Source organism: Corvus cornix, chromosome 2, assembly GCF_000738735.6.
Source record: "Corvus cornix cornix isolate S_Up_H32 chromosome 2, ASM73873v5, whole genome shotgun sequence".
NCBI lineage: Eukaryota > Metazoa > Chordata > Aves > Passeriformes > Corvidae > Corvus > Corvus cornix.
In genome coordinates this window covers 4,806,001-4,826,334 of record NC_046333.1, presented here as the reverse complement: position 1 = coordinate 4,826,334, position 20,334 = coordinate 4,806,001, and the positions used below count along the sequence as shown (strand labels likewise).

The 20,334-nt window shown below is 47.7% G+C and overlaps 1 long non-coding RNA gene across 2 annotated transcripts; it reads left to right on the top strand.

Annotated features, from left to right (window-relative positions):
- The first annotated feature begins 267 nt into the window (after nucleotides 1-267).
- Nucleotides 268-9,534, top strand: LOC120409742. 2 transcript variants are annotated; one of them, XR_005601515.1, is made up of 3 exons: nucleotides 268-386; nucleotides 1,985-2,139; nucleotides 9,159-9,534. It is a non-coding gene; the product is annotated as an uncharacterized LOC120409742 (long non-coding RNA). The 2 variants fall into 2 exon arrangements; XR_005601516.1 differs by having other exon boundaries at nucleotides 1,985-2,164.
- The last annotated feature ends 10,800 nt before the right edge of the window (nucleotides 9,535-20,334 follow it).

Genomic DNA, 20,334 nt, shown 5'->3' with positions numbered 1-20,334 from the left:
GAGCGGGGCCGGCCGGCCCGCCCGGCTTCCTGCCCCCGCCGGGCGGGGCGCTGAGTCAGGAGCGGCGGGAGGCACCGCCCCGCACCGCCCCGCACCGCCCCGCATCGCCCTGCACCACCCCGCACCGCCCCGCACCGCCCCGCACCACCCCGCACCGCCCCGCATCGCCCCGCACCACCCCGCACCGCCCCGCATCGCCCCGCATCGCCCCGCACCGCCCCGCACCGCCCCGCACCACCCCGCATCGCCCCGCACCGCCCCGCATCGCCCCGCACCGCCCCGCACCGCCCCGCATCGCCCCGCACCGCCCCGCACCGCTGCGCGTCCCGCGGGGAGCTGTGTCCCGCCAGAGGCTGAGGAGCCACAGGGACAGGTTGGACCCCAAGGTAGATTTGAGTACCAGCGGGAGCTGAGGACCCCAAAATAGATTTGGGTCCCACGGGGAAGCTGTGTCCCACAAGGGCTTGGGGAGCCACAGGCACAGCGTGGACCCCAAACTGGGTCTGGGTACTGCTTGGGGTTGGGGACCCCAAATGGATTTAGATCCTGGAGAGGGGTGTCTATACTATGAGGGATTGGTACTGCTTGGACCCCAAAGTGGCCACGGGGTGCTGGGAACCCCAAAATGGATTTGAGTCCCACAGGGAAGCTGTGTCTCACAAGGAGCTGAGGAACCACAGGCACAGCATGGACCCCAAACCACATTTGGGCACACAGAGTCTGTGGACCCTGAAGCTGCTTCAAGGGCTTCAGAGCCCACAAGGGGTTGTGAATCCGCAGGGAAAACTTGGACCCCAAAACAGGTTTGGGCACAACAGGGGCTTTGGGTCTTATTAAGGGTTGAACGCCTACATGGCAAAGGTTGAACCCCAAAATGGATTCAGGAACCACCGGGGGCTGGGGACCCCCAAGTAGGCTTGGAACTGAAAGGGTTTTGGACCTTTCAAAGGGTTAGGGTCCCTGCAAAAGTTTGGGATTAGGGACCCATGGGCACAACTTGGACTCTAGCACGTATTTAAATACCACAGGGGGCTTGGGAACCCAGAGTAGGTGTGAACCCCAAAAGGGGGTTGGGTGCTTCAAGGGGTTTGGAGCCCACGAAGGGTTGGGTACCCACAGGCAAAACCTGGACCCTGACACACATTTGGGTCCCACAGGGGATTTGAGCCATGCAAAGGTTTGGCAACCCATACTGAGGGTTGGACTCTAAACAGATTTGAGTCCCACGGGGAGCTTGGGACCCATGGGTAGGGCTGGGCTCTGAAAGGGCTTTGGACCCCACAAATGGCTTGGGTCTCTGCCTGGGATTTGGGACCCACAGGCACAACTTGAACCCCAGCATGGATATGGCTGTTTCAAGGGGCTCGAAGCCCACAAGGGGCTGGGGACTCACAGGCAAAATTCAGACCCCAAAACAGATTTTGGGCATCCCAAGGGCTTTGAACCCCACAGTGGTTTGGGACCCACAGGCAAGTCTTGGATCCCAGAACAGATTTGGACACCACAGGTAATTTGGGACCCATGAGCAAGGCTTGGAGCCTGGAACAAATTTGAGCCTCACAGGATGGTTGGTCCCACAGGGATTAGGGGTCCCACAAGCAGGATGTGGCCCCCACAAGGAATTTGAGACCTATACTGTGCTTGAATTCCACAGGAGAAGCTTGGCCTCCACTATGGGTTGAGGTCCAAAAGCAGGGCTTTGCCCACAAGCAAGAATTGGTCCCAGAAAGGGCTTTGGTCCCTGGTGGTTGGGATGCAGACCTGGGAGTCATGTTGGATTTGCCTTGCCTAAGAAGGTGGATGAGACTGGGTTGGGGTGTGTGGGATTATTCCCGTGCTCCATTGTGGGCTCCTTGGCTCCCAGAGGCTGCCCACACAGTGCTGCAAGCCAGAGTGCTGACGCTTCTTTCCAGGAACATTATTTTACTTGTAAACCTCTTGGGATGCTTTTCATGGTCTTTTTCATTATTTTTTTGTGACACAGGTGTCTCATGGGAAGTGGTGCTATCAGGATTTTCTGGCCTTGCCCCTGTGTGTGTCAGTGATTCCTGTGGGCAGGACATCCCTACTGGTCACCCCAACAACAACACTGCAAGGGCGAGGGTGAGCTGAGAACATCCTCAAGCTGATTTTCCTGCTGTACGTGGTTGATTCTTCTCTCCAGGTGCTTCACCCCTCTACCTGGCTCACTCACCCTGTGTCTCTCTCCTGAGCCCATGAAACAACAGCTGGGTACAGAGGCACGGGAGGGATGAGCTCAGCTTTTTCTTCAAATATGCAAATGTCAGGGAGGTAATCCATAATTCAAGGTGGTGCCCTGATGACGGGTGGGTCCTGTCTTTGAGGCACAAGGGCCTTCCTGAATATCCCAGCGTGCAGCCCTCGATCGCCGAAGGAGCGGTTTCCCTGAGGTTTCACTTACCATGTTTGGACATGGCCATGATTAATATTTCCTAACAGGAAGAAGTCATGCGTGCAGGCTTTCCTCTTTGGGGTTTGGGTCGAGGGTGGCCAAGTTCAGGTTGTACACTGGCTCCTCGCTTCCTCTGCCTCACAGGCTACACCCTCCCCGCCAGCCCCGCAGTCCCCCTGGGCTGAGCCCAAAATGGGTCCTGGCGCCAGGGAGGTGTCACCACACAGCCCCTGGGGGTCCAGAGAGCTTCGATGGGACTAGAACAGGCTACAATATCACCTGCCTCTACATGGTGTCTGTGGGACGAAGGAGGGGTCATTTGCTGCCCTCCCCGAGCTGAGTTTGGCAATGAAACCCAGGGTATGGGGGAAAGGGGATATCCTGGAACACAGCCGGAAAGGCTGCCAGCAACCCCCAGGTTACACATTTTCTCTTTTGCTTCTAATAGTTTTGATGAAAGTAAAGCCACTATGAGATATGAGTCCCACACAGGGCAGAAATTATTTAGTGATTCAGTCAGGCAATGAACAATTCTGCCTCCACACTGCCCATAGTTGTGTGTGTGTGAAAGAGAGGGGGGAGTTGAAACAAAACTTATTTTTAAAGTGGCAATTTTTAATTTTTTTTTTTTTAAATCAACCTAGAAGCACTACTACCTCAATAACTGGAAGCTTACACAAGACGATAAATAGCCATCAACCAATCTAAGATGTTTTCCTGTGTAGGTTAAAAGAAGTATCTCAGTTTGACTCAACATGTATTTTGCTATTTCTTCTCTGAGCCTCATTCCTCCAACAAATTAATTCATGAGAAAGAGAGAAAAAAAAAAAAGAGAAAAGAAATTTCTGTTTCTCTTTACCCTGAGCCAGGTTGGCAAGGTTTTTAACGCAGCTTTTTCACCTCTCGAGGAGCATCCTCTCCCTGCAAAGCCGGAGCAGCTCGCAGCCCCTGTGCCCAGGAAAGCCCTCTCTGCTTTGGCAAGGCTGCTGGCAGCAGCGGCCCGGAGCTGCCTTCCCTGGCTGGGCGCCACGCGAGCGCTGCTCCGGCGGGAGGAAATTCCCTGCTGACCGGCCGCAGCAGGGATAAGTGCCCTGGCACGGAGCAGCGGCCGCAGAGCAAGCGCAGGGAGCGGGGAGCCCAGCGGGAAAGGACCGGGGGAGGATTCGGCGCGATACACGAGCAGCGAGATAAGAGGTGTGAGTTGGACAAGCTCGGGATGTCAAGCTCCTCGCTGCTGGTTTCGTGCTCGCCCTGCAGCGGGCGAAGCGCTTTCCCTGGGGTTAAAAGCCTCTTGGTGCTTAAGGATGCATAAATCAGGAATATCTGGGCTTGGAGATAGGAATTTTTTTTCCTAGTTTTATGTCACATCCCTGATGCAGTTCTAAAAAGGCTTATCAGCTGTATCTGGCTGTGGTTGTGTTGCTGGGTAATGTAACAGCCCATCTCAGACTGACAACTCAGGGACATGGGAAAAGAAACCATGGCTAAACCAACCCAGCTTGAGCAGTCAGATGTCCAGCACCACCCCCTTTGTCCCCAGCTCACTGTCTGACCCTGGTCCTCATTGATTTTAGACCAACACAGCTCCACCATCTTCTGCAAAGTTGCTCCTGTTTTGACCTGATGCTCTAAGACAGTCACATCTATAGGATTTAAAGCCCTGTGTGCCGTGGTGTTATGGACCTGCTGGGTAATTATTGATACATTTACCAAAATGTGCTTTCTTCATGCTGTCAGTCCTTGGTAGAGATCGGGACAGGGTAATTCAGTGCTCTCCTACATCCACAGGCACCCTGTGAGCTTGAGAGAGATGCAGAATGTGACCTGTTTGCTGGTGAGCGCTGATATAATTGTTAGATTCCCAACAAACACACAAAAACTGTCACCCTGAGCGAATAAGCGTTAATTTAAAACGCAGGCATGAAATGGGAATTGGGAAAGCGCCGCATCGCTTCAGCCGCTCGCTAGCGATGGTTAGTGGGCAAGGAAAACAAGTATGACAAAACCCCACGTTATGCAGACAGCTGGATTCAAGTGGGGCACCTGTGTCCTCAATTAACCCAGCTCCCAGTTAACTTTGGTGCCATCAGAAAGCCTCACACCAGGGTTTGGAGGTGGGAAGCACAGGAGTGCTGCGTTTTTCGCTCCTTGACATTTCGTGAGTCGTCTGTTTTAGCGCTGAAACGTCTCAAGTGATGGGACCGCTGCAATTTCTCTTTCAAGGGTATCACTCTCACACAATAATTAAATCTCTGGCTTTCAAGCATAATTGCCAGTGACAGTGCCTCCAAAATTGCTTCTTTATGCTCGACTGTATGTTCTGTCTCCTGGCAGAAAGGGCTTCTGTAAAAATAAGCCAGGGAAGAGTTGTGAGTGACAGCAAAGGCAAAAGGAAGCAACACAAACTCCATCCTTTTCCCCCCAAAGGACAACAGCTGTCCCTAAACATGGAGGTGGCCAAAACCTGCACAATCCTGGATGCCTAACAGGCCCAGGAGGAAATAGTAGCTCACAGCACAGCTCCATCATTACCAGGCCTGTTGGAAAACTGCAGTTTTTCAGCACTAGGACCTGTCTCCTGCTCCAGGTTGGTAATTGGTGGTGTTGGCCATGAGCCAGGCAGCACTCACAGCTCTGTCTTGAGAGGACAAAAACCTCCATTACTTTATGCTCTCTAATTCTCCCAAGGTGTGCTGCTGTCTATCAATGGAGTCGCCATGAGGTAATAGAAATTACAAACCTCCCCAGACTTATTTGTCTGAAAGCGTTTCTTGTAAAAATACTTATATGAGTCTCCAGAACCGTGGCACATGAGAATGGCAGAGAAGAGAAAGTTCGCAAATTAAATTGCAACAAAAGGCTCTTTATCATAAACTATGGGGGAGACTGGGTGAGAGGGTTATTTCACTTCTGTTGGGCTGGCTGGTGACAGCAGTTAGAGAGAAAAAGTGGGTTTTTTTTGTCTTTTTGTCACTTTGCAGTGAAGCTGCTCTAGACCCTGAGCTGGGTAGGATGATGGGATTGGCCAGACACTGCTGGGCATTCATTTCCTGCGCTTGCCAGTGTCTGTCTCCCTGTGAGCTTTGGTAAGCCCCTGCCCTGTCACTTTGGTGGCTCACAATGGCAACATCGCAACTCCAGTCTCGCTGTGTCTGGCTTTTGCCTGCAAGGCCCCACCAGCCACTGCCCTCCTTGCAAGAAGCACCCTAAACCTTCGTCACACCCCGTTCTTAACCAGCAAAAACCATCTGGAGCAGACATATTTGCAGTGATGTGACAGACAAGCTCTGGAGGAAATACCTGAGCTGTCTGAAAAAGTTACTCCCCCCCCTGCCTCCAGCAAAGGCTGATGAGTTGAATCCGGGATCTCGGCATGATCCTATTTTGATGCAAAGTCGGAGCAAATGGGCTGGACTGTGAATGGGAACATCTGGGGTGCTGCACACCTGCCCCCATGAGTGCTGGGGTGAAACCTCCAGCACAGGAGAGGGCTGCAGTGGCTCCTTAAGAGTAAAGAGTTTCAGAGCAGAGAAGTCAGGATCCAAATCCATTAGAAATAACAGTATGACTAAAGCTCAATTTTCTCCTCTAACAAAGGTTTTCACAAGCCCACAGTATGGGGCATTGCTGCCCCTGAGCAGCTCTTAGGATGCTTGAGCTGGACTGAAACATGAGTAAAATACATGTGAAAATTATGTATACACAGGTAGGTGTGTGTGCATCTCTTTATATTTTACTTGATTGACAGAAATCACAGCCAATCTCCCAGCTAAAAAATGCTTCTCCTGTGTCACCAAGAGCTGGAGCAGCATTTGGTGGCCACAGTGGCTACAAGTGATGCTTCAGTGCTTTCTCCTCAGTGCCAGACCTCTAGATGATGGTGCTTGTTTAAAAATGGAAGCTATCAAAAGGGCACCAGGGCCACATTTGTGTGCTGGTTTTATCTGTGAGCTGTCATTATCCTTCTGACACTTGCAGGACACCCAGGGTCACTGGGTTTTAGAGTCAGATCCTGGTAGCATGAAAAACTTACCCTGAAAAGGGCAACTGTGTGGAATTAGGTACAGAGAGCTAATTATTATTTGTCTTTGCATGTTCTGTATGGGTTTGGTGGCAGGTCATGCTCCCAAAGTCCTTGTGGTCAGTGTTGGGACTTCTGAGCCAAATTCTCATCTGCTGTAAAGCTCTTTAACTCTCATCAAGGCCACTGACAGAGCTGCCATGTCCAGGGGTATTGGTGTTCCCAGTGTAACTGGGCCTCATTGTTCCCTGGGAAGAAGATCCTGATTCTTACCCCCCAGTTTTACCAGTGGGAAACTGAGGCAGAAGGGGGGGCACAGGCCTGAGGTTTTGAGGCTGAGCCTAAACCAGTTCTTGCCAAGCTGCCCTGATATCAGTGCAGGGGAAAAGCTCCAGAAACAGAGACTCTGGATTACCCCATGCAGCAGCTCAGGGGTTTCTGTAGGAATCCTAAACCCTCTCTGCAGGCACCTACTGAACACAGGTACTCGGGCAGGACAAGCACTGCCCTGCGAGGTGGAAGCTGCAAGGGAAAACCCCCACTGAATAGTTTACGGCAAAATATTGAGCCCTTGGTAATGTCATTGCCAGCCAAAACAGATGACCTTCAAAACCTGGAGGCCTGACCTCAGAGGACCTGGGAGCATCCACCTGTCCTCCCATCTGCAGCCGGGAGCCACTTGCATCAGTTTTGCTTAAGTAATCTGTGACTGATCTGGCTTTTTCCTCCTCAGCTTCCCTGCCAGTGCTGGCCCCCCGGCGCCCTGCACTTGCCTCGAGATGCTGTTCAGCTCTGGCTCCTCTTCACGGAGCAGCGGCTGCTGTGCTCTGAAAGGTTACACAGCCCTCAGCTGTCTGCTGCTGAGTCTGCAGGAGGAGATTCCTGCTGTGCCCCCACCATCTCAGCACCCCCTGACCTCATGTGGGGTGTGACGGGCAGAAACTGGGGCACAGGGAGACCTCCTGCCTTGCTGGGGCTGCTCTGTCAGAGCCACTGCACTCCTTGCTATGAATTAAAACCCACAAAAGGGGTGGCAGACATCATGCGGGTAGTGGTAGTGTGACTCAAGTCTTCTCTGGGAGGCAATGCTGGGCTGAGCTGGCCTCGTGCCCCTGCATGAGGGGGCATCTCACTTTTTTGGGACACTCTGTCAGGGGTATGTAAATCTCCTAAATCTGCAGTGCTAACAGTCCTGGAGGACAAAACCTCCTGGCTCACACAGTGCCCCATTAACGCTGCAAAGGTCTTAGGGAGCCAGACAGCCCCACAACATAGCCTGCCCCCAGTGCAGCAGGGTGGGTGATTTGGGGTTTGATGCATCTCACCCCACATGAAGGTTATTTTCCCCAATCATCCTGTAAAACTGAGAACCTGCATTTGTGCTTCTGCCCCTCAACTTTCCCCAAAGAGTAGAAATGAAGATGTAAGTTATACACACTTACAGATACACTTATTAACATAATGTGTACATTGCGGTGACATCTGTGGTTGGTAGAAACCTCTGTAAGACAACAGGATAAATTATTGACACCTCACTTAACAAGAGGCAGAGGGAGAAATGGAGATGAACACTGCTCTTTTGAGGCCGAAATACCCACAAACTCGTAGGAAATAGGAGCAGCTTGGCCAGTCCAGCTTAAACCCAACCATGCTGCAACTCAGAGGGGATTACGGAGGGGAAATAAACCTGAGTCCATTTGGTTTCCATTCTGGTTTTTGAGTTCCTAAACATTTGCACATACAGGATTTTCTTCCAAACTGTGGCAGCTGCAAAAACGAGTTCTCTCCTCCAAGCAAGAGCCAAGATTGCCACGTAATGACCTGACCCCATGAGACAGACTGCTGAGAAAAGGACCAAAACTGTGGCAGTTTCCCTGCATGGGCAATGTGCACATGCGTGCCCAGACGTGGGATTTAGGGGAAGGCTTTGGTAAACCAGCATTGGCTACATGCAGTCTGGAGTGCAATGAAAAGAGCAGCCTTTTTCTTTCATAAAACACTATTTATTTTATTTTGGAAATGAATCCACTCAAGGCAACAGAAAGAAAAAGATTTCAAGAATAGTATAAAAGTGGAGGTCAAGTTTAATTCAGAAAGTTAATGTTGCAGGGGGCCCGAAGTAGGTTTTCAGGGCTCAGCTTCTCCCCACAGGTGTGATTTTCTGTTTGTCCATGGTCCTGAGGAGTCCATGGACCTGAGGAATCTCTGCCCTGCCTGGGGTGCAGTCAAGGTTGTATCATGCACTCTGGAGAACACCACAGCTTCAACTCCACAGAGGAACACTGCAGGGGAGAAATAGTTCTTGAAGTCAAGCATTATAATTTACTAACAGGTTTATTAAAATCTTATTAGAAGATTATTTTTTAAAGTCCGTTTTACACAGCTGTTGTCCTTCTGCTGCTGTCTAATCCTGGAAAATCTCGGTGAATGAGTCATTTGCACTTACTATCTATTACACCCTCTTATTATAAGCCTGAGTGTGTTTGCATTTGCTTCAAATAATATCACTAGAGCCACAATGGTGCCATAAAATCTTCCACATCTCCACTTTTGGAGTCTCTTTTGCTGTTGGAACAGAGGTACCACACCCGAAGGTTTCATGGGGTGGTTCTGGGGCTCAGAAGGACTCAGGGAGCATTTCGTTTGGAAATAACCTATAACTTAATTCCCCCAGTCCTGATCTTTAAGAAGAGGTTTTTAATGTCTGCCTTTTGTGTTTGGTAGGTCAGAGACACATTGTGGAGGATCAAGGATCTGCAAAGGACATTCCTGCTTCCTGAAGACAACCTCAAGCACCAAATATTTGTGCCTCGTGACAAGGAGGACATCTGGCAGTTGTGCCTCAGGGATATCTGAAGGCCACAATGGGGTTTTTTGCTTGGTTTTGATATCTGAAGGCTGTTGAGCATTAAATGTGGCCTTCAGGACGGGACCCGGCATCGCTGCTTTGTTTGGCTCCTGGACATGATGCTCCTACTTCCATGACCATTAAAAAGAGGATAAAGGAGAGCCCAATATAAGAACATCAATTTATGGAGTGGTGCTGGTTAGCAGAACGTGCAAACACTGTCATAATAATAAAACATAATATTGGTGGGTACAGAGTGTGGTTTGGTCACAGCTTTTGTTCCCAGCTGTGCCCTCTCCCTTTACCAGTTGTGAGTCTCACCATCACTTTGTGATGCAGCCCCAAAAATGCCCAAACATTCCCTCAGTCCATTCTCATCCTCCTCTTACCCACCCAGGAGGACTCAGAGGGAACAGGGACATGGGTGGAAGCTGCCCTGTCATGAGATGGGCTCTTCCAGCCTGTGCAAACTCTGTTCTCCTGACATCCCAGAGTGACCCTTTCCTCTGGGTCATTTGGCCAGAAGTCAAGGGAACAGTATTGCTCCGAATGTAACTACAGGAGGGGGAAAAAAAAAATCATATTCAAGGTTTAAAATCACTTGCTGCAGGGGTTGTTTCCATTGGCAGAGTCACCAGAACCAGCACAAATGATTCAAAACATTTTGTTAAATGAAATTCTCAGATGATGTCAGAGCTGAGGCTGCTTTAGCAAAACCAAAAGAGAAGGAAGGTTGAAACCAAAAAGAAGAAAAAAAAAATTATACCATTTGATAGAGAGGGATTAGGAGCTTAAAGTTATTTTTATAGGCTATCCAAATATTTGAAAATTTGGAAGTTCATAGTTCCAGTGCTTTAGCTCAGCTCTAGTCCTGCCAGCCCCTTAGTGCAAGTCACACAATGCAGCCAGCTGGGCTGGACTCACTAAACTCACAAAGCCTATTTTCTGTTATCCAGCCCTGGCTCCCATATCCTATAGGCTCACCAACAAATCCCACCACCTTTGCCTGCCTCAGTTTCCCCCTGTCAAATACAGAGATTTCTATTCTCTGCTATAAAGTGCTTTGAGATTTGGCACCGAGAAAAGCAGGGAGGCATCTCCTCCTGTGTGGGTCCTGACAAAGGAGCAGACTGATCACTCAAACACAAACAGCAGCTCTTTGTGGGACTCTTTTTTTTCATACACCACCCGTTTCTGTTGGACACAGAAAACCGAGGATGAGGCTGCTGAGATGCTGTTTTCTTTCATGCCTGGCACCTGCCTGCTTCTCCAGGGCCATGCAAAATAATCACGTCTTTGTCACAGCTCGGCTAACCCACTTCATCCTTTATTGATTAATAGGTCATAATCCTATTTTAGTGAAAACATAACCATGCCCATGGCCAGAGGATTCAGGTATCGCCGACGTGGAGATTACAACCTCTCAGTCTGCACACAGAGAGTGAGACGGACTGTCAGAACAAGAGCACTTGTTAAGAGGAAAATCAATAATGAGCTATTTGGGGAGGGAAAAAAAACAAATCCCCACCACCACAAATGCATTAAACATAGGCTGCAGTGCTCCAGCTTTGTATAAGCCCAAATTAAATGTGACCATAATAAACTGTTTACTTTCTTTGGGTTTACCCAGTAGAAAGGAGATTCCAGTTTGCCGTAACGCCTGTGACAGTGCAATGTTGGGTGTAGTTTGTGGGGATATGGTTGCTGTTAGTAAGTTTTGCTGGAAAATACTTCAGCCTTTTCCCCTCCTTCCTTTGGAATTGTAGCTAATTGTAAAGTGTTGGAGCTGTAGCCTTGATTAGTTACATCCTCACTGAGGAGTCGGTTGCTCAGGAGAGTTTGGAGATGTGGAGATGGGGTGTCCTGCTTTTCTCTTCCCTTCCTTTCCCCTGTTTCACGTTGTTAAAATCCCACGCTGAGACTGAGGGGATTTGTGCCAATCTTAGTGTCTTTGATGCCCAGGCAGTGCTTACCTTCTCATCCCCCACCATTTGCCAGCTTCCCAGGGACTGCTTGTTATTGCATGAACACCCAGCCTGGAGCATCAGGGAGGGATCAAAATCCTGTCCTTTGCAGGCAGCCCACAATGCACAGAGTGCTGGTTTCACCCCCGGCTTTCAGGCAATGCTGTTGCTCTTCAGTTTCCTGGCAAGGGTGTGTTTGAGAACGGGTGACCCCACAGCTTTTCTCCCTCTCTGGAGCCAGAGAGACACAGATTTAACAGTAAATAATGAAAAAGAACTAGATTTCCTTTGTTATGCAGCTCATTGAATGAGGTTTCCCACATCTGTAGAAGTCACCACATCTTTTATGAGATTTGACTGTCAGCAAGATGTTATGAATCCCAGATGTTAAAATATGGATTTATTTATAACTCAGAGCCTATAATAGAGCACTCAAAAAGATTATCTCCAGCCCCCCTCCTCAAAAGATCTTCCTGAAATAAAAGCATTAGCTTTTATTATTTTTAAATTATTATTGCCATATGATTTATCTTGGATATTACCTCATTAAATGTCCTTTAATTACTGGGGCTTTAGGGCTGGTGTGCATTTGGCTTCGGGGAGCATTGGGCAAGGAGAGCTCAGCACCAGTTCTCCCATCCTGAGTGGGATTGTTGCTGCTTGGAGGCTGGAGGGCAGCGTGGGCAGAGGGGTGGCATGGGGAAAATTCAGCTCCAGGAGTTCCTTGGCAAACAGCAAGGGAGGCCCAGCCAGCTCCGGGCACCTGCCAAACTTGGAGCTGGAGGTGTTTGGTATCCATTGCAGCCCCAAGGAAATGCTCTGGTCAGTAAAAAAGCAGTTCCTCACAGCTGGTGACCATTACGCTGAACACAGCGTAGGACATGCCACAGCTGCTATTCTGCCGGAAGATGGAAATGTTTTTGGAACCGCTTTCGGAGCATTTGTTCCACTAATGCTCTCTCCCTCCCTCCTCCTACCCCTCGCTTTTCAAATTGCTGCAAGGAAAACCTGCAAGTGGAAGAGGAGGGGCCCTCCATGGGCACAGGCTACACTGAGGGCTGGGGTGCAAATATTCCTCTGGATTAATTCTCCAGCAACATCTCCGGGCCCCAAAGGGAGCTTGCGCTGCTGGGAGCTGTGCACTTGCATGCAGCAAGAGACACTCTGCCACATCTGTCTCATGCTGCAAGCAAAGAGGGCAGGTCTGAAGGGAAGTCAAAAAGCCTCATCCTGCACAAGAGGAACAGAAAGTCAGTGATTTTCCCCCAGTGCACACAAGATGCTGGTGGCAGCCTCAGGAATCATGGAACAAGTGTTTGAGGCAGTGGTGGCTGAGAGCAGCCTTCCTTCCCATCCTCCCTGCTCCCTCCTTCCTATCCTGCCTGCTCCCTGACACCTCCCCTGCCATGGCAGCCCCAGCTCCCTTCTTGTTCAATAACCCAGATTTTGGAAACCCGGTCTTCCATTCCCTTCCCTTTCATTTTTGAAGCTAGATCATCTCCTGGGGCCGGCTAGGAGAGTGGACCCAGTTCAGAGATGGCAGAGAGGGTCTGGCCAGATGTGACCATCCCATGAACCCCTTGGTTGCCACCACTGCAGCCTTTAAGGATCAAACCCATTGTCCACACTGCAAAGGTGTTCCAGCTCTTAGATCACGTCCAGCCCTTTCCAGCTTGCAAGCGATGGGCTGGAGCAAGGCTGGTGCCTGGAATCCCAAGACCTCCAGGCTAAGGGCCAGCTGGACAGGCAGGAAGCACACAGCCCATGAGCCCTGCTGAGCTTAGCTTTGCTCTCGTGCCTCACCAGGTCCATGTTTCCCTATAGAGGTAGTGGCTCTCTTCGCTCCTGGGCTGGGGCAGTTTGGTGTTTTAAAGGCAAGGTGGGAAGGAGGATGCCTTGAAATCATACTTGGGGGTGGGCCTGTTTCACTCTGGGATCTGCAGAGCTGGAAACCTGTACCTTATCTGCACCACACCAGCTATGAGCAGAGGGAAAGGCAGGAAATTGGCTGTCAGTGCTGACACTACACAAATCTCACAGCGCTGTGAGGAGGAGCAGCAAGTGGGTAACGGGGAGAAACTACCTGGGCTTGGCACTCCCTGGCTCCTGGGATATGGTACAGAAAGGACCAGAGCTCTGGTGTAAATCAGCACAGCTCCTGAAGAGAAAAATCTTTGGCGTGAGCTTACGGGACACTCACCAGCTTGTAAATATTTTTCTGGCATATCAATTTGTGTGTCATGGGATTTAAAACCTTCATCACCCTAACGTTTCCCATCCCGCAGAGAGCTCTGATATGAATATGATACGCACTTGAGAAGGTCTGCCAGCAGTGTGATGTTACAAAACTTGTGAAATGCCTCACTTAACCACAATATTATGCGTTTTCCAAGCCACATACCTATCTATTACAAGGTCTTTCAGATGGAGCTATAGACAGCCTGTGGGTCATGAGATCCTGACCTTGGTGTGTTTTTACTCCCTTCTTCTCATGAATTAACTCCTGAACTATTGACTCTCTGTTGAATGGATAGCAGAGTTCAGCCACATTTTACATACAGGCTGCTTTTCCATCCTGTATCTCAACAACTGCAAACCCCAAGGACGAGTAAATACTTCAACCTCAGCCGTAAAATTGATGTGTTGCAAAATGAACAAAATGGGTTTAGTAACTTACAAGGCAGATACCATCAAGTTCATAATGAGCCAGAACTGAGTTTTCCTGTCCCTCTCCTCAGCAGTGAGGCTGAGAGCTGGGAGCAGATCATCCCCTTGCAGATACTCAGTTAATGCCTTATATCTTCTTCACTGAAAGCAAAATCCACCTCTGGTTGTGTCAGATCTCAGCCTCTTGAGCCCATCTGAAAGGAAAAGATTGACTTAAGAATCCCAAGATGTTCAAGGAAAATCTCCAGCTTTAAAGTTCTCTCCTTGCCTCCTGGTTTTTGAGTCTGCAGGCAACTCCCTGGTAGGTTGAGGAGCTTTCCTCCGCATTCAGAAAGGCCAAAAAATCATCAATAAAACATAAAGTTCCCAAGACCTTGTGAAGCACAAAAAAAAGCAGTAAAAGAGCAGATATCATCCAAATTGCCAGTACCTCGTTAACACATCAACAGCCACATTCCGAAGCAGCAGCAGGGTGCAAATGGGCAGGGTAAATGGGGCTACAGCTGCAGGTTGAACCCCTATTTTGTCATTAAATAAGGGGCCCTAAAACCTAGCGTATAAGACTGGCATCACTAGAAGCCATGCAAGCTATTTCTACACTGCACATCCTACTAGACAGAACCTTTAAAAAGTCAAAAATTAAAACTTAAAAATAAAAGGTTCTGTTTTCTTAGAGGTCAGATGGAAAACATTGTCAATTTCTTCTGTTTCCAAACCCTGAGTCCTCACACGCTGGCACCAACTGTTGGTTTCTCTCTTGTTTCTTTTGCCTCTGTTTCACGAGTTCTTTTACTCAGAGTTTGCATTAAAAGGCAGAAGATGCTGAGTTGTTCTTCTAATTTGATGTTTATTATTTTCTTATCTTTGGTACAGCTGCACGGGATGTGCTTCTTAGTTAACAAGGTGGAAAATGGCCCCGAGTTCTAACTTCCAAGGCCATTTAAAGTCCAATCTATCCAATTAGGGAATGCCAACTAGTTTATTTTTACTTATAACCCAGTAACTATTCATTTATTATCTGCATTGTGGGTTTTTTGAACCAATACCAAACCACACAGATTCGTGAAGAAGAAGGAGAAAAGAAGAAGAACAAACCCACACCCAAAATCCTCCATTTTGTTACTAAATCCCATAAACCTGATTTTTCTACATCTCTACATATTCCACCCAGCGATATAACTTTTAATTACACAGCAACAATCTCAGTGTTATCCCATAATTTGGGAAGCCTTTCCCAAGGCCTCAGGTCAAATGCAGTGTGCTTTTGAAAATCATTGCCTGTCAACACCGAAAGATTGAAATTATCTGAACCCAGGATTCCAACAAAACATAGCTTAGGGTCTGGTAAAGAAATTCTCCTTATTATCTGGAAGTTGCTTCACTAAGTATTGAAATAGCTTCATGTATTCCCAAGGCTTCCTAGCCAGCCTGGCTTTGAAAAACACCCCTCTGTGCTCCTCTGGCATCAGAGATGAAAAGTTTGAAGCTTTTAATGCTGAGTCTTCATGTCTAACTGACAATGAAAACACAACATCTGTCTCCCCACTCCAAAATACAATAGATGCAGTGGTGGCATATTAATAAATATTCTCAATAAAAAATACCATGAAGAAATAGTAGGGTGAGCTTCAGGGCAGAATGTTTCCATCATCTTGGCAGGGCAAAGTCACTGATATGCACCCCCAGATTAAGCTGAAAAGGGGAGCAGAATGGGACTGAACCCACCTGGTGCAACCCAGGGGAGGCAGGGAGCTGGAGAGATGTGTAGGATGGCTTTGTCTGCCATCCCAGGTGATCTCCATCAGGTATAAACAGGGCAATAACACTCCTCTGTCCCAGAGATGGCTTATCAGGAGAGGCTGGTGATAGATGAACTCATGTCACATCCAGGCTGCCTACACGTGTTGTCACTGGGGCACCTTCTCTGCAGACATCAAAGGGGCTCCTGCTAGCCCAGGCTGGCAGACTGGTTCCTGCTTCCTCCCAGGCCTCCTGGAGGGAGGTGATGGCAGCACTTGAATGAGGCTTGGCAGTAGGTGGTCTGAATGCTCTGGTACCTCCCCAGAGCCTGGGATCAAACACCCTCCCAAGAGCACCAAGAAGTTGCTCATTCCCTGGCATCGCTTTTGGCCCATGCTCAGGCTCCCATGTGGGCACAGTTCAGGGCATTGCAAGGGCCAGGGGCTGGGACCTCATAAGCAAGACCACTCTGTGGGATGTTTTGAAGGGTCGGGGAGGAGGTGACTCTGGATATGAACCCTGTTCTTATATTTATCTCTAAGGCCAGGTGAGTCTGGGTCAATCTGGCCCTGCTTGATTTGCTGCTGCAGCCACAGCCAAACCCTCTCACTGGAGTTAAAGATGGCCCCTAAAGACTAAAAAACCCATATTAAAAGGAAAATAGGCAGCTAAATTAGCATCACATTTAAGCAAACATCAGTTCAGCTACGGCTCCTGATGCCTGAAGCCTTGCTGGAGCTATGGCCAGTCACAATGAACTCCCTTCCCCCACTAACAATCCTTAAAAACTGATGCCTTGGTTCCTTATAAAACATCAAAGTAAGGAAATAAAAAGGAGAGAGGAACGGGGGAGGTTAATATTTCCCCAGGTTTTCTCAGCCAGCCCGTGTGTCTCTGAGCAGAGATCAAGGCTCCGTGTGTTTGGGATGTCAGACACTTGCCTGGGATTTCAGCCTGCCCCAGCCACAGATGTTCTGTGTGCTCAGCCCATCCATATAGAGCATTTTCAGCAGCCTGACAAGCCCAGGATATTCATGTGCTGCATAATTTTTTCCCAGGAAATCCTATGAGAATCCTACAAAGCGGGAATAATAAAATATACATGATACATCAATGTTCACGGAACGAATTAGCCTTAGCTGCACTTCATCTCACTTCTTGCTCTTCCTCTGTCCTGGCTGGAAACTCCCTAGGACAGAGTGTGCTCCTGAGTCCTTAATGTTTAGAGGATGCTCTGGAAGTCCCAGCTTGTGGGTATGTCTTGGTTGTCACACAGCTTCACTGAAGATGCCTGGGCTCTCTGTAGAAGGATTGGAGATTTAATTAAAGCAAGATGGCAAAGTGTGGCTCCTGTGCTTCCAGGCTGGATTTTGCACTTCAATTTCCATAAGGGCAAAGGATGCAATGAAAAAGGGAGAAAGAACATAAGTGGAAGAAAAGGGAGGATATGCTGCATGAGGAGCATCTGGATTCATCTTGAAGGGTTGTTTTGGAGGTTAATTTTCATGTTTTAAGGAGCATTGACATTGAAAATGCCCTCTCAGAAGGAGAACAGAAGGTTTTAAGACACATATACAAGGCAAGGCTCATTAAGATTGCAAATCAAATAAGAGTCCTCCCCAGCAACAGAAGAAGAAGAAATTAAAACTAAGAAAGTAGGTTTAGATTGGCTATTTGGAATAAATTCTTCCCTGTAAGGTGGTGAGGCCCTGGCACAGGTTGCCCAGAGAAGCTGTGGCTGCCCCATCCCTGGAAGTGTCCAATGCCCGGTTGCACAGGGCTTGGAACCACCTGGGATAGTGGAAGGTGTCCCTGCCTGATTTTTACAGTCTCTTCCAACCCAAACCATTCTATGATTCTGTTATAAATCTCTCGCAAGACGTTTCCAGACTTTGTTTTGGTATTTTCATGTAAGTTTGTTTGCATCATTTGCCCATAATGAGTCACCTATTCAATAAAATTAGTTTAACCAGTAAATACAAATATCTAATTTTTCTACCAATCAGCTGAACTTCACTCCAAAAACATCTGAGCTGGTGCTGCAGCAGGTTCCCCCTCATCTTTGCATCCTGGGATGCTCTGGTGACACGGAGAATTTCCCTTTCCTTCCACAGCAAAGCAGCTTTGTTGGAATCACTGCTGAGAATGAGAAAATATTTCATATGGATATCATGTGCAAGGTACCCAGACCCTGCTTACCTAATCAAAACCACAGCAGCTTGTACTCAAATCTTGTTTGGGACTGACCAAAGAGGCTGGGAAGGCTACTCTCAATGCCCACTGTCAAATATCCACTGTCCTTGCTCCGAGCCCAGCTGGCTGGAAAACTCCAGGGCTCTTGAGGCAGTGCTGTCAACCAGACATGTGCTGTGACAGAAAAATAGGTCAGAGTCATCATGTTGTGGTCTGATTCCCAGTGTGTAGCCAAAGGCATTTCTGTGACTGAGTCTTTAAATATGGGGGGGAAAAAAATGGAGATGAACCTTAGGGATGCTGCAATAAGCACCGTGACATTTTGGCAGCACGGGACTCCTTTGGACTCCTTTGGTCATGGGGCCTCCTGGAAACAGCCAAACATTCCAGGAATGGCTGTGGGGAAGTGCCTGGAGCATTTTAGCCAAGACGAAGCTCTTGGACCTGAAGCAGAGCTCTTCAAAGGCACAAAAGGAAACCTTACTCCTCTTGAATTTCATGCTTTGGAAAATCTACCTAGCCATAGTATTTTTTGCTTGACAGGCAAACTTAGGCTCAGGTTTCTCCTTTTTAAAATAAGCTTGACAAACTAATTAATTAAAAAAATCCAGCTATCATGTTCTGCTCTTGCATGTGACACAGTAACCATTAAGGCATTAGGAGATAAATTTATCTGAGCTCCGAGGGAGGAAGTTCCAGGTTGTACCTGGTTTACATTAAATAGTAGGTCAACCTGGTAAAGTATAAAGTTAAGCACACAAATAAGTCTCACCAGGACTAGGGAAAACATTAATGTGATTAAATATGTCATTAAGTGATGACTCAGAAGAGCCAGACTAGAGGACACCGCAGAAATACTCCAGATTTATTTCCTCTATTCTTCTGTCTGGATGAACACATCCAGGGGTTCAGGCACACCACAGAATCCAGGTAAATCCTGCAGAACCTGAAAGGCAGAATGACAAAACACAGTGCAGACAATGTCCATGACCTGGCAGATAAAGACTGACCTGCAGAAGAACTGATTTAGCTGTGAATTTTCCATCAGGTGAGCTCTTTGATCCTGGCTTTCCATCCCAGGTCTAAGAGGCAGAGTAGGTAACTTCATGGCCCTTTAGGGATCTGTTGGATACTGGACACATTTAAACCTAATAGACTTACATGTTATTTAGGTTTATTCATTGTAAGGCCTGGAGGAAATAATTCTTGGGTTTATCACTCAAATGTATATAATTTAGGAAAAAAAGAAAAGTGTGATTAAAAAAATTCTGTAGATGGAAAATCAAATACAAACCTTAGAAATTGGTTCCTGGGATTGACAGTTCTTATTGTTGGAAAAATAAATAAATAAATAAACAAATATTGTTTCTAATAAAAATTTGTCAGTCTCAATTTTTTTCATGTGCAATCTTATTTTGGCCATGTCAGGTAAGCAGAATATCCTTCTGTCATCTTTTGATGCCCTACCAGAGTCACCCCTAAGCTATTTCCTTGCTTTTCTATACATCTTGAGGGCCCTTTAAGCCTTTCAGTGCAAGCTATATATTTAAATCCTTTCACCAGTCCTGTGACTCCCTCCAATTTATTAACACTTCTTCCATTTGCCCTCTAAACCCCTGGAAGATATTCTCCAAAATTTTTGCTTCCTGGGCTGCTGTGCTGCACAGTAAATGTGAACAGAAAATCTTCATTCCTCAAAAGATAGATGTACAATATATATTAAATATTGATTGCCTGCGATGAGCACAGCAACCAATCAAGGGTCCCACTACCCCAATCTCTTCTTTCTTTGGCCATTCCCAGATTTCCCCATCACTTGCAGACAGTAGTAACATTTTTTCTGCAGAATATCAGTAAAAGAGGTTGAAGTATAAGACCAAAACAACTCTGCAAAGCACCACTAGAAGCACAGGAGCTCAGTGAACTGTCTCCTGTTGCAATTAGAGTTTGAGATCTATCAAATGTCTTGTTCTTAGCAGATTTTATGTATGCCAAGTGGATTTAATCAGCTTAAAATACCTTGTGCTACTGATACCTTTATAAAGTGCCAGCTCTATTAGCACTGTTGTCCCTATCAACAGGGAAAAGGTAAGTTTGCTTTGACAGGATCTCCTTTCCATGAACCAGTGCTGATTGGTATTGACTGCATTAGTGTCTTTATTAATCTGGTACATTTGAACTGATGTACTTATCAGCAGTTTATTATTGTGCTAGAATTGATACAGTCTCCAATTGTAACTCGCAGACACTCTGGAAATAATGAAATCCAATACTAATAGCCCTCGGGCAGCTTGGTGAAAATCCTGGGGTTCAAGTTATCCATTTAGCTTGAGTCACTTGCTGCTTAATGACCACAACAAGTATTGGTGGAGCGGAGGTATTTAATTTTCAGCACACAATAAGACTCTGTCACTGGGCTGTTTCACCAGTACAGCACAGAGGTACTCACTGAACAATTCTTCCCTCTGTCCTTTTGCCTCCTTTACCA